The following is a 6,142-nucleotide window of genomic DNA, read 5'->3' as shown; positions in this document are numbered from 1 at the left end:
TGGCCCTTTCGGAAGTTACATTGTTGTGGTGTTGTAATATGCATAATGATTCGATCTCCCCGACCATAGGAAGTTAGAATCACGATTCGACCTCTCCGACCATAGGAAGTTAGATTCGCTTTGAAGATGGCCCTTACGGATTAGTCCGGCATAGTTAGTGAGATAAAGAATGGTTTTGGAAAGTGAGAAATGGTGATTTTAAACTGTTATTTAAGTATATTTGATTTCAAAGAGGCTATTTGTTTCGTAATAACTATTTTCATAGTTGATGGAATTGTTTCAAGTGACCAATTACGATTGGAAAAATTTTAATTATTGACTAAAGTCACTTAATTATTTGATTTGTACCATTGAAAATATTGACTTGATTTTATGATTTTTGAAGAAATCAACATTTTCAATTTTTATTCTGAATTGTCATCGTATATATATTTTTTTATATATACTTTAAATTATAGTTGTTCACCACTGAGTTCACTACTCAGCGATAGCTTTGTATGCTGTCGCAGGTAAAAGGAATATAGAGCAGCTAAGTAAGATTCCTTGAAGACACATTGGGACTAGCTCCGGGTATATCATAGGTATATCCTTGTATATTAGATTTTGATGTATTCATGTAATAATATGTATGTAAATTATTTGAGCAGTTATACAAAAATTCTTATTATATTATTTTGGTATGTAATTAAATGCAAATTATTATAATGTAAATTTGAGATTTTATTTACCTGTATAATTTATAATATTAATTTTATTACCTTAATGAATGTAATATTCAAGTTTCATCCTGACTTCTGTAAATAATGAAATTTTTTCTTCATGATGATTTTGGCTTGAAAATGAATTGAGTTGACTGCTGAGATTGAATTGGGAGATTAAATTGATTTTATTGGAGTTGTGGTTGAGAAACTATATTGGGAGTGTTTTTCTTTTCAAGTTTGAAGAATTATTTTTTCAAAATACAGCCAGCACTCTGCCAAAATTTTAAAAAATTTTCGTAACACCAGATTTTAATCGAAGTTTTAATCCATGACCAAAATTTCAATTAAAGGCTTTTCAATAAATATTCAATGTTCCCACCATTATAAAAATGATAAAAAATTATTTTAAAATCCCTTGTAGTATATTTAATGGGTTACCGATAGGTAAAGTACAGTAATTCATTAGGTGTATGATGGCTGTCAAATCCACTAGAAATTAAATTAACTGAAATTACTAGTTATGAAATATTTTCTGTAGTAAGTAGTAAATCCAGGTCGAACCCTAGAGACTAAATTATTAAATTTCGTGCACTTGTGTAATGGAAAAAGAAACAAAGGTTGTGGGGGGTTGGGGGGGGGTAATTCGTAGTCCAAAGAAGAAATCAAAAATTATAAATTAAGAACTAAAATTAACTATGAAACTCTCAAATTAAACAAACTTTAGTCCAAGGTAATTCACATTCCAATGCATTGATTCGATCATAGACAAAAGAAATACAATTATCTCTTATTGAATACTTAACATAGATTTACCAAATAGTGAGGTAAAATCCCTAACTTCCCTATACTCATAAATTCGAGCCCAGTACTCTTGTTGACTCTAATTATTAACTGAATTGGTATTAAGCAATCCTCATCAAATTAATAACTGCTTTAAGAATAGGAAGTAGTTAAGCTGAACAACAATTTATGAAGTATAAATCATTTAATTCACCCTATTGTTTCCTTAGGTTGTTATCGAAAACTAGGATCATAATTAATAAAACCTAATTGCTACTCACGTTCAATCTTACATAATAATTACGGATTATGAAGATGAACTAGCAATTGATCGCATCAAATAATTAACTAATAGGCCTTTTTAGCAAATCATTCAATAGATCAAAGACAATGAAATAAGAAAACAATAGATATTCAAAAGACATAAATTAAATTAAGAACCTGATCTCACAAATCATGTAAAAGAACTTGAATCCCTTGAACTGAATTAAGAACTTAGCCACTCATGTTCATGGCTTACAGAAAAATAAAAATAGAAAATTGAAGAAATCTATAATGTATGTCGAATGAAGGTGTTGGAGGCCTCTTCTATTTATAATAAATGGCCTAGGGTTAGGTTTTCAGAGTCCTTGAGGTGTTAGGAATCTTTCTCTTTATTAAAAACTGCAACTGGAGTGAAATCAGGAAACTGATTATCGATGGATACACGGCCCGTGTATCACTACGCGGCCCAGGGCCGTGTAACTTACTGGAGCTAAATGGGTATGTCTTGCATTGGCACAGAAGGTTACACGGGTCTCCAGGATTTACACGGGTCAAGTTACACAGCCCGTGTACTTTGTTTCTTCCTTGGCTCTCTGGATTTCTTCTGGCAGAATGTTACACGGATCCATGGTTGTGCTTACATGACCCGTGTACTTTGTATCAGCAACGCTTCTCAATCCTTTGACCTTTCCAAGCTTCCTTCCACACTTCTATGTTCTGGCACTTCACCAAAACCCTGAAAAAAACAACAAGAGTCAAATTAGTACAAATGCTGAAAATTTCTCCATTTAACACAATTATTCCAACAACTCTCTAAACATATGCCTAATAGATAATTATACTTTAATCGACTAAATTAGGCATCAAGATACCCTAAAAAAACTAAATGTGATGGAAGTAAAATTAATAAATTATGCACTTATCAGTGTACTACTGGATCATATTACATCTTACGAAGAATAGGGTGTGACATGTTTAGTGGTATCAGAGCAAGTTTTAATGAAAATTTTGAATTGTGAATTTGAAATAATTTTTCAGTAACTACAATTGCTCAAATGTTTGATACATATAGTACATTTACATCATAAATATGAACTAATGGAGAGAAATCTCCTTGTATTGGTTGTATAGGAGATAGAAAATCCTGTGAAAAGATATGGAAGAGAATGATGAGATAATAGAATAGTCTGTGATGATGGAAGTACAAGATGAGATCCCAGCTCCTCAGAGTGTCAAAAGCCTGACTGTACCAGCCCCACCTATACAAATTACCACACAAATGGCCAAGTAAATAGCCACTTTCTTTCAGCAAATGGCTGATAATTTGTTAGCCCAAGTCCAAGTACAGACCCAACCCCCACAAGGGCAACATGAAATAGAGAAGAGTGAGAAATCTATGGGTCAGAGTTCGAGTAGTAATTTGGGAAAGAGAAAAAATTTTGAGGGACCCCGAGCTCCTAAGCGTGACAGAGGCAGATCATCAAAATAGAAGCCACCAAGGTCCAATCATCGAACAATCAAAAGTTCCTATACTTCTCGTATCTGCGACTCTTGTGGCAAGTTACACGGGGGTATTTGTCATAAGGACACTAGAGCCTGCTACAATTGTGGTGAATGTAGACATTTCGCTAGAGATTGTACTAGAGCACATTGATATGCTCTCCGAAGTTCACACACAGTTGGTCAGGGCCTAGATAAAAATAGAATTCGTACTCTTCGCAATCATAGCACAATGAATCAACCCGAACATAGTAGCGCACCAGTCAGAGCGTCCACTATGCGCTAAGGAGAAAGAGCAAAAACTCCGGATGTAGTTGCTGGTAAGTTCTTAATTTTTAGAAGACAATTAGTTATTATTTGATCCCAACTCTACTTATTTGTATGTTAGCGTTAGAACTATATATTCTGCTGTTATTCTTTTGTATGGGAATAAATTTTGAGGTATTAGTGACTAGTCCTTCAGGATAAAAACTACGATAATAAGTGTGATTAACATTAATGTTGGAAGAGGTATTCTCTAACACACCATAAATTATAAAGCTAATTGGTGAGCCTATTTAATAGAAGGCAAGAGGACCTAAAAGTAAGTTACAGTAATATAATTACTCTAGATGAGGGCAAAGATATTATTGTTAGTAATTGTCCATGGCTATTAAAATCAAAATAAGTTTAAGATACTAGTGGATTCGAGAAGGATAAAAGATAGGAAAGTTTGATCTATTGGAATATATCGTAGTAACTATGCAATGTTCTTAAGATTTGAACTGTAAGCTGTAGATTACAGTACCGACTTAGGATTATTGTGTAGAGCTACGTACTACCCGATAGTGCGCTAAGATAAGGATCATCTCAAATAACATTTGTTTTGGTACCGTTATGCCAGGATAGAATTTTATTATTAGAAATGAGTTTAAAAATCCTATTTAGGGATTTAAAACTCTAAAGTTAGAATATTGAAATGTTATAGTTATAAGATAGCTAGAGTCCCTGACTCAGTTATCTATCACGAGCTACAATACGTTGGGAATCATTATAAAACTACAAATTTCAGTATAGTCATAAATTAATGATAACACCTATACAGTAAAATCATCCGGTCTCTGATATGGGGTTTATAATTTTTTTGATATTGTCATGGATGTTTCACCTAAAGTTTAGCAAAAAATAATATTATATTAGTGTAACAGCAAGGCACAAAGAAAAATTCCGTTCCCCTGAAGGAGACAAGATGCTATGGATGTAACACCCCTATTTACATAGCCTGGTATATTTCACTATTCTGGTGACCGGTGTCAGTCCAGATAATTAAGGGGATTAGAACCACATCTAAGACAACTAGAAAAGCCCTAAACACAAATAATTAGTAATTGTCAATTAGTTAAGTATAAATAAGAAAAACAGAACATAATAAGTTAAATGAGCCGAGAGTCACAGCGACGGGTGACCTTCTCGGGAAGGACTGCGAGGTCATTTAAACTCAAATTTTGAATCGTAAAATGTGACGCCGCGGTCCTTAGGACTATTGTGAACACAATGGAAAAGAGAAAATCACGAAAAAGAATCGTTAAGCCGGTCAAATAATTAGGTCAGGGATCCGAAAGAAATATTAAATTATTTGCAAACCAAATTGAATCGGCGAGGGGCAATTTGGTCAATTGACCCCTGGAGCTGACTCCTGACCTAACTGTCAAATAAAATCAGAGAAAAGAAAATTTTTGAATTGGGAATTAAATTAAAGAACTAATGGAAAAATAAATAAAAAAAAGAAAAAGAAAAACTGAAAAGTGATGACATCATGCATGACATCATGCATGATGCAATAAACATTATAATTAAAAAATTAATTTTGAATAATTGTGGTCTTCCATAAGGATTAAAATTCATAAAAGAAAGAAAAAAAAACAAACAAAATGTCATCTTCTTCATCTTGTTGCCGCCCCACTTCTCTCTTGCCCTCTCCCTCACCAAAACTCCATTAAAGCTCATTTTTGAGCTTCAAGATAAGAAAATCCCACCATAGAAAATTGTCCTACCATAACTAAATTTTTGTTTGGGCAATTAGCAAAGAAGATTCAAGAGAAAGAAAGAAGAAAGGAGGAAGTTAAAGAGGAAAGAAAATTCTGCACTAAGGTTAGTGATCCAAACTTGAAACTTTTAGTTTAATTATTATATTTATAGCTTAATGAACTTAGAAATATGCTTAAAATGAAATCAAAATATCTTTGGAGGACTAGGTATGGATTTCAGCCAGCTAGGGTTTGAGTGGAAAACGCATGTGTTTTGATTGAATTAAAAGTGTATGTGAACTTGAATGAGTTGAGAAATGGTGATGGTATGCTTTGAATTAGTTAAATGTAACAAAAATGTGAATTAGGGTTTGGACCTAGGGTTTTGGAGGACAAAAATTAGAGAATTAGTCAAATGGTGCGTTTGACCTAGTTTGAGCTGAAAAATGGTCATTTGTGACCAATTGTGGTATGTTGGAAGTGTTAGAATTAGGTTTAAATTCAGATTGATTAGGGACATGCTGCAGGCAGTAAGACCAAGGTCTCTTTCAGGGGCCAAAACTAAAAATTTATCAACCCAATTGGTGTGAGACCAATTGGGAATGAACCTAGACACAAAATGGCACATTTTTCATCTAGGAATCATTCCCAAAAAGTGACCATAGCATAGTGAACAAATTGGCCAAATCTGGATGTGAGTGTTCTGCCCTGTGCAAAAATGATCAAATGAATAGTGTTTGTTCATTTGGCCATAACTTGGGCTAGGCAGGTCTAAATGACCTGAAAGTTTACCAGTAGAGAGCTGAGATATAAACCTAAAACTTTTATGAAGAACACAAATCCAAATTATGCCCTTAACCAAGTCATTTAGGCACCCAAAGTTGGTGACCT

This window comes from Hevea brasiliensis, chromosome 4 (assembly GCF_030052815.1).
Source record: "Hevea brasiliensis isolate MT/VB/25A 57/8 chromosome 4, ASM3005281v1, whole genome shotgun sequence".
In the NCBI taxonomy this organism is placed as follows: Eukaryota; Viridiplantae; Streptophyta; class Magnoliopsida; order Malpighiales; family Euphorbiaceae; genus Hevea; species Hevea brasiliensis.
The sequence above is the reverse complement of the archived record's forward strand: the minus strand, read 5'-3'. Positions refer to the sequence as shown.